Here is a 9556-nt window from a genome sequence, read left to right as displayed (position 1 = left end):
GCAATATTTAAATTCACTGGACAATGTATAAAGAAGATCATAGAAGAATTGTTGCACTTGAGTTATGGTGTTGGAAAAGAATATTGAAAGTACCGTGGACTGCCAGAAGAACAAAAAATCTGGAAGAAGTACAGCCAGAATGTTCCTTAGAAGTCAGAATGGCCAGACTTCATTTCTGTTACTTAGATATATTTTCAGGAGGGACCAGTCCCTGGAGAAGGACATTACGCTTGGTAAAGTGAAGGGTCAGTGAAGAAGAGCAAGATCCTCAATGATATGCATTGGTACAGTGGCACCAGCAAAGGGCTCAGGTGTAGCAACAGTTGTGAAATTGACGCAGGATCAGGCAGTGTTCTGTTTTACATAAGGTTGATATGAGTCAGTAGTGACTCGACAGCACCTAACAACAATAAAATCTAATCAACATTAACAGGTTTTCAGGCTTCTAGTTGTTTTTAATTTCTAACAAGTCTGTATCTATTAATTTATATATCTAAAATAAGAATCATACCACTCACAATTTCCTATTTTTAGATAACACTATAGATTGACACGATGGCACTTAACAACAACAACAACATAGATTGACAACAGCGATAGATGGATCCTAACACTAGTCTGACAGTTTGTTGTACTGTGGTAGCTTGTGTGTTGTGTGATGTTGGAAGCTATGCCACTGATATTTTAACTACTAGAAGTGTCCACCAAAGTCTACAGTTTTCAGCAGAGATTTCAGACTAAGACACACTAGAAAGAAAAGAGAGGTGAACAGCTGCTGAATAGTTAGCCACTGAAAATCTTTGGAATAGCAGCAGAGGATTGTCTGATAAGAGTGCTGAAAGATGAGGCCCTCAGGTTGGAAAGCATTCAAAATATGAATAGGGAAGAGTTGCCTCCTCAAAATAGCATTTACCTTAATGATGTGGTTGAACGAGAATATTCAGAACCTTCATTTGCTGTTGGGACACAACTCAAAATTCGGAAAGACAACTGCAAATATCTATTAATAGCTGCCTTTTAAATCATATTTTTCTTGCTGCTGCCCATTGTAGTCATTAGAAAACAAAATATGACCACAATTTTGGGGGTGAGAAAGACATAGCATTTTCATATTGGTGAAAGAAATTATTCTGAAATAATGCCACCAGAGACTGAGCAGAAATGGACCCTTTCTAAGGTGCCATTCTTATGAGCCAAGAGTATGGTATTTAAATTCAAAGCTCATCCCGAAGGAATAACGTGTAAGATAATTTGAAATAGAGGCATAGTAGCCTTGTAAAGACAAGCATTACAATGAATGACATTGTGAATGGGGTGAATTTGTTGAATGAAAGATGAGGCTTTCTACTCCCGTAAAGATTTACACCCTCGGAAACCCTGTACAGGGTCGCTATGGGTCGGTTCCGACTCCACGGCACATAACAACAACAACAAGTGTTCCTGCACAAGCAAAATGTATTCACTAGGTTCCTACATAGTCTGCTTTTACTTTGTAATTTGTAGTCTTCAAAAGATTTTTTTTAACAAATGAAGTCCATCCCTACACTTTAAAAAAATCCATTAATAATTGGAATGTAGAAAGTATAAATCTAGGAAAATTGGTAACTGTCAAAAATGAAATGGAACACATAACATCGATATCCTAGGCACTAGTGAGCTGAAATGGACAGGTAGTGACTACTTTGAATAAGACAATCATGTGATCTGCTATGCAGGGAATGTCAAATTGAAGAGGAATGTCATTCATTCATTCTTAATAAAACAGAATCTCAAGTTCTATCTTGAAGTACAATGGTGACCAGAATGGGATAACATCCATACACCTACAAGGAAGACTAGTTAATAGTATTATTATTCATATGTATGTGCCAACCACCATAGACAATGATGATGAAACTAAAGTATTCTACCAATTTCTTCAGTCTGAAATCGATCAAGCATATAATCAAGTTGCATTGATAATTACTGGTGAATGTGAAAGTGAAAGTTGGAATGAAAAGGAAGGATCAGTAGTTGGAAACCATGGAGGAATGATAGAAATGATGTTGGAGATGGCATGATAGAATTTTGAAAGACCAATGACTTATTCATTGCCAATACCTGGTGTGGTGCTGTAGGATAAGCGCAGGATCGCAAGGGCAGTTTGAACCCCAAGGACAGCACTTCAAATATACCAGCTGCTCCACAGAAACCCTATACTGGGTCCCTATGAGTCAAAACGTACTCAACAGTACTTAACAACAACAACAGCAATACATGTGGACCTCACTAGATGGAATATACAGGAGTCAAATTGATTACATCAGTGGGAAAAAGTAGATAATACAAGACCAGGGACAAACTGTGGAACAGACCATCAATTGCTCATATGCAAATTCAGGCTGAAGCTGAAGGAAATTAAGACAAGTCCACAAGAGTCAAAATATTACCTTGACTATATCCAGTATGAATTTAGAGACCATCTTAAGAACAGATTTATTGTATTAGACACAATGGCTAAAGACCAGAAGAGTTGTGAGATGAAATCAAGAACATAATGCATGAAAAAAATAAGTAAAAAAGAACATAATACATGAAGGAAAAGGAAGCCAACTTCATAAAAAGACAAGAAATAAAGAAAAAACCAAAATGGATGTCCACAGAGACTCTTAAACTTGTTCTTGTGTGCAGAGATGCTAAATCAACTGGAAGAAATGAAGAAGAAAAGAGCTGAACAGAAAATTCCAAAGGGTATCTCAAGAAAACAAAGTAAAGTATGAAATATGCAAAGACCTGGAGTTAGAAAACCAAAAGGGAAGAACATGCTCAGCATTTTTCAAGCTGAAAGAACTGAATGAAAAATTCAAATCTCAGATTGCAATATTAAAAGAGTCTATGAGCAATATGAGTCCTGGTGTGGCACTGTGGATTAATGTGATAGACTGCAAAGCTGTTTGAACTGCAAGGTCGGCAGTTCAAGCTTACCAGCTACTCCTTGGAAACCCTATATAGGGTCGCTGTGGGTCAGAACCGACTCGACAGTACTTCACAACAACAAAGAGTAATATATTGAATGATGCAGGAAGCATCAAAAGAAGATGAAAAGAATACACTGAGTCACTGTACCAAAAAGAATCAGCCAATGTTAACTATTTTAAGAGGTATCACATGATCAAGAACCAAGATTATTGAGGGAAAATGTACAAGCAGCCCTGAAGGCGTTGGCAAAAAACAAGACTCAAGGAATTGATTGAATACAAATTGAACTGAATACAAATTGAACTGCTTCAACAAACTGAAGCAGTTCACTTGTTTATGCCAAGAAATCTGGAAGAAAGCTACTTGGTCAACCTATTGGAAAAGATCCATTCCAATGGAATGTGAACATATAAAACAATATCATTAATATCACATGCAAATAAAATTTTGCTGAAGACAATTTTAAAAACATTTGCAGAAGCACATCAATAGGGAACTGCTAGAAATTCAAACTGGATTCAAAAGAGGATGTGCATTGAGGGATATCACTACTTATGTCAGATGAGTCTTGGCTGAAAGTAGAGAATACCAGCAAGATGCTTACTTGTGCTTTATTGACTATGCAAAGGCATTCATCTGTGTGGACCTTAACAAACTATGGATAACATTTTAAAGAATGGGTATTCCAAAATATTCAACTGCACTCATGAGGACCTGTGCACAGATCAAGAGGCAGTCATACAAATACAACAAGAGTATGCTGAATGGTTTAAAGTCTGATTCGGTGTGCACCAGTTGTTGTGTCCTTCCGCCATAGTTATTGAATCTTTATGCTGAGCAAATAACCTGAGAGGTTGGTTTATATAAAGTAGAACTGGCATCAAGATTGGAGGAAGACTTATTAACAAACTTCAATATGCTGATGATACAACCTTGCTTGCTGCAACTGAAGAGGACTTAGATAACTGAGTGATGAAGACCAAAGACTACAGTCTTCAGTATGGATTGCACCTCCATTTAAAGAAAGCTAGAATTCTCACAACTGGACCAATAAATAATCAACTTATAATTATAATAGGTAGAAAAGATTAAAGTTGTCAAAGACTCCAATTTGCTTGGACCCACAATGAACTCTCATTAAAGTAGCAGTCAAGAAATCAAATGACTATTGCATTAAGTAAATCTGCTGTGAAAGACCTCTTTAAAGTGTTAAAGAGCAAAGAGGTCAGCTTGAGAACTAAGATGCACCTAGCCTACGCCATGGTATTTTCAATCACCTCATATGGATGTGAAAGTTGGACAGTGAGTAAGGAAGAGTATAGAAGAATTAAAGAATTATGGTGTTGGCAAAGAATGCTGAAAGTTCTGTGGACATCCAAAAAAAAACACACGTAAAGCTGTGTTGGATGAAGTACAACCAGAATGCTCATTAGAAGTGAGGATGGTAAGACTTTGTCGCTTGTTCTTTAGACATCTTGTCAGGAGGGATCAGACCCTGGAGAAAGTCATCATGCTTGGTAGAATGGAGTGTTAGTAAAGAAGAGGAAGACCTCCAATGCGATGGATAGACACAGTGGCAGCAATTATGGCCTCAAACATAAAATCTGTGAGGATGCCCCAGGACCAGGCTGTTCTTGTTCTGTTATGCGTAGGGTCACTATGAGTCAGAACTGACTGGATGGCAGTTGACAACAACAATACATGGCCATCTTGTGACATCAACACAGGATTGAACCCCATTTCATTGTAATCAAATATTGAATGGGTTTTCCCTAATTTCTTAGAATTTGCTACATAGTGGGCAGTAAAACTGGTGAGAAGTGACTATACCAAAATGCATATCTTGTGTCAGGGAAATGAAAATGAGCAGTCCTTCAATAGAGAGATTGGAGAAGATCTCACTCTGTTCCCAAATGACAGAATCAGCATTCCTAAACGTCACAAGGCAAATACAGCCAGGAGGACATCCATTCAAAGCCTTTAGTGTAACTGAACTGTGCAGAGGAAGGATACAGAATTGAAATTACAATATGAATTAAGGTGGATGGGAATGTATTGTTTTAACATCTGGAAGAGGTTATGGTCTCTCCCCAACAGTAAGGTTTAGTAATGGGAAAGGATGATTAAACAAGGATGAAAGCAGTGGATAGAGAAAATAGAATTGATTATCACTTCACTGAGTTCAACCTGCTTAATCATCCTAGTACATTGTTAAAAAGTGCATGCTATTTCAGCATAATATTCCATTATGTGAATGTATATTATGCTAGGAGACATTTAGGTTTAAATAAATTTACTTGTGACATCAACACATAGGAGTGAACCCCATTTGTAGAACTGCCCCACAGAATTTCTCAGGCTATAAGCCGTACAGAAGCCGACAGCCACTGCTTTGTTGTGGAGAATGGTTGATAGATTCCCACAATGGTTCAAACCCACCAGCTGCTCTAAATGGAAGAAAAATGAGGTCCTTTGTTTACATAAAGATTTACAGTTTTGAAAACCTTATAAAGGGTCACTATGAGTCATAATTATCTAGATAGTAATGGGATTGGTTTCAGTTTGGCTTATACATAAATATTTTTACAGTCTTCTGTGAATATATGCATACAGGAAGCTATACAACAGGTAAAATTGCTAGTCTTAGGAAGTGTGCATTAATACCTTTTAATTAATACTGCTAAGTGTTGTTAAGTGTCATGGAGTTGGTTACGACTCCTAGCAACCCAGTTTCCAAGGAACAGCTGGTGAGTTTGAACTGCTGACCTTGCATTGACATTCCTATGGAGTACAGTTCTACTCTGGTACACATAGGGTTGCCTTGAGCTGGAATGGACTCAACAGTAACAATTTGTTTTTGTTTTTAATTTAGCAACTAAGGATGTGTGATGCATCACTGAATATAACACTGGCCATTTTTACCCTTCAGTGAAATCTGATTTGACTCTACTGCTATTGATTTTTTAAAAATCTTATTGTATATAATCACATGCAAGCAAAATATTTTTTAAAGATAATTTAACAATGGCTGTCACAGTACATTAACAGGGAATTGCCTGAAACTAAAGCCAGATTCGGAAGAGGGTGTGTGACTAGGGATATCATTGCTGATGTCAGATGGATCTTGGCTGAAAGAAGAGAATATGAGAAAGATGTTTACCTGTTTTTTAATGACCATACAAAAGCTTTTGATTGTGTGAATCGTGGCAAGCTATGGATAACATTGTGAAGAATGGATACTCCAGACACTTGATTGTGCTCATGGGGAACATGTTCATAGACCAATAGGCAGTCATTGAAACAGAACATAAGGGATGCTAAATGGCTTAAAATTGGGAAAGGTGTGCACCAGGACTATATCCTTTCACCATACTCATTTAATCTGTATAGTAAGCAAATAATCCAAGAAACTGGATTATTTGAAGAAGAGCATAGTATCAGGATTGGTACAAGACTCATTAACAACCAGCAATGTACAGATGATACAATCTTACTTGCTGAAAAGCAAAGAGGACTTATAATACTGATGAAATTCAAAGACAACAGCTTTAGGTATGGATTGTACCTCAACGTAAAGAAAACAAAAACCCTCACAACTATACCAAGAAATAGCATCCTACTAAATGAATAAAGAAAAGAGTCCTGGTGTGGCATTGTAGGATAAACACTGGACCACAAGGTCGGTTTCAACCACAAGGTTGGTGGTTCAAACTTACCAGCCACTCCTCAGAAACCCTATACAGGGTCACTATGAGTTGGAACCGACTCGACAGCACTTAAAAACAACAGTAACAGCAAATGAAGAAAGAATTGAAGTTGTTAAAGCCTTCATTTTGCTTTTGGATCTACAATCAACACTCATGGAAGCAGTGGTCAAGAAATAAAATAATGCTTTGCCTTAGGCAAATCTGCTGCACAAGACCTCTTTAAACTGTTCAGAAGCAAATATTTGAGGAGTAAGTCATGCCTGCTCCAAGTCATGGTATCGTCAACAGCCTCATATGTGTATCAAATTTGGACAATGAATAAGGAAGAACACAAAAGAAGTGATACATTTGATTTATAGTGTTGGAGGAGAATATTAAAAGTACCATGGAATGCCAGAAGAACAAACAAATCTGTGTTGGAAGAAGTACAACCAGAATGCTCCTTAGAAGCCAGGAGGATGAGACTTTGTCTCTCATACTTCAGACATATTATCAGGAGGTGCCAATCTCTGCAGAAGGACATTATGCTTGGTAAAGTGGAGGGTCAGAGAAAAATAGGAAGGCGAGGTGGATTGGCACAGTGGCAGCAGCAATGGGTTTAAACGTGACAATGATTTTGAAGTTGGCACAGGACCTGGCAATATTTCCTTCTATTATGCATTGAGTTGCTAAAAGTCAGAGCTGACTTGATGTCACCTAACACCAACAACAATTGTATACAGTTATGAATACCAATTAAGATACTTGACATAAACAACATCTGTGTTCTCAGTATGTGATCAGTTGTGTGTGTAGTACTATTAGGGGAATCCCTAGAACCCAAAAGTCCTGACATATCACAAAGTTATGTTTTCAGATCACTGCCTGAGTTTATTTTATCACAGGTTAATAGTGTTTTTATTCTTCTCATAGTGATTTACTTTCCACGGTTGTTATTCCCAGTATCCTTTTCTTCTGCTGTTCTTTTTCTCTCCCCTCTACACCCTTGTCTTCCCCAAGTGTTCTTGTACCAAGAATTCCCAACATTCTTCCTTTCACTTGACTTTCAGGTATACTTAAGGGAGATATATATTCAATATCACTCCTGGTAAGCAAAAAAGTTACAGTGGAAATAAGGATCATTTGTGAATTCTTTTCTACATAAAGTTCCATCTTTAAATGCATCATTTTCTAGTTTCTTTTAACTTAAGAAGAATTATTATTTATCAGATTAACCATCCCCATATACACACAGACACTTGTAGTTGTATTTCCACCTGTTGAGAAACCTTAAACCTTTATACCTTGTCACTGTTTGATGTCAGCATCTTCACCATTGGATCCTTACATTTTAACTTCAAAAAAAGCTTCAACTAAAGTGTTTCCTGCCTTTAAAATTTGGATTGCCTAGATGATACACATGGTTAATTTTGGAGCTGTAAACCTACGGGTTGAAGGTTTGAGTCCACCTAGAGGGTCCTGGGTGGCTATGGGTCGGAACCGACTCGACGGCACTTAACAACAACAACAACAGAGGGTCCTGGGAAGAAAAGTCTAGTGACCTTCTGTAATAGTTAAGGCTGTATCAACTTGATTGCCATGATTCCCAATGATTTGGCATTTGATATGTAGGTATCCCAACAACGGAATCTAATACAATGCAATTAGCCTATGATGAGTTCTCCTATGAGCAGTCAATCAATTGAAAGGATGTTTCTTCAATTGGGGTGGCCTGGTTCTAATATATTAGAAACTCAGGCAAAGCTTATTTGCTTTCTACTTGGTATTAGTCTTGCATCTGGTTCATCATTTCAACTTCCAGTTCTTTGGACTTGAGCCAATGGTCTGCTCTATCACCTGCTGATCCTGGAGGCCATCAGCAGCCTGCCTTCTTATCTGCCAGACTTGCATTCCTGGCCTGCCTGGCATGTTGGCCTGTTTGCCTTCCTGCGGGACCTGCCTTCCGCTGGACCTCCCAGTTTGGGTTCATTTGACCCAGACTTGGAACTTTCCCACCTCTACCTCTACAATTGTATATACAACTCTCTCTCTCTCTCTCTCTCTCTCTCTCTCTCTCTCTCTCTTTACCTCTACAATTGTATATACAAGTCTCTCTCTCTCTCTCTCTCTTGGAACTTTCCCACCTCTACCTCTACAATTGTATATACAACTCTCTCTCTCTACCTCTACAATTGTATATACAAGTCTCTCTCTCTCTCTATTTCTCTGTATATGTAAGTTTCACTGATTTTGCTTTTCTAGAGAACCTAGTCTAAGACACCTACTTTTTTAAAGCAAAAAACCTTATGGAGCACTGTGCTACTTTGACACGCAAGGGGTCATCATGAGTTAAAATTCACTTACCAGCAGCTAGTAAGCACTTAAAAAAATAAATAAATAGAAAACCTCAGTCAACTTCAATGCATTTCCAGCCTTCCTTTGTTTCTCCTTTTTCCACTCAAACATGCATTCTTTCCTTACCATCTCTCTTAGAAATTTCACGTTTGCAACTATTTCCTTTTAATTTATTGGTACTATTTTAATTCAGTGTAAGCCACTACCAGTCCTCACTCTCAATGAATACCTGTGGAACTTCACAGATTCTTACAGTTTTGCTTCCTTATTTCATTTCCCATATTAAATCAGTGGATGGATCCTGTTGAAACTTTGTTTTAAGAGTCTTTTAAAATCACTTTCTTCTAAGTTCTCATTGCAAATGCTGTAAACCGGAGTCTTAGCCTTGGAATAACTCTATTTGATTGCTTTTCTACGTCCTAGCCACAATCTATCGTAACCAATGCTTATTTGCTATCTTATGAAAACAATGCATTTTACTGCAACATAAGATATATTTTTGTAATTTAGGATATTGGGTAAATCATTGCTAATCTTTTTTTTTTACTTTTACAATG

Source organism: Chrysochloris asiatica, unplaced genomic scaffold (genome assembly GCF_000296735.1).
Source record: "Chrysochloris asiatica unplaced genomic scaffold, ChrAsi1.0 scaffold00297, whole genome shotgun sequence".
NCBI lineage: Eukaryota > Metazoa > Chordata > Mammalia > Afrosoricida > Chrysochloridae > Chrysochloris > Chrysochloris asiatica.
This window is presented reverse-complemented; position numbering follows the sequence as displayed.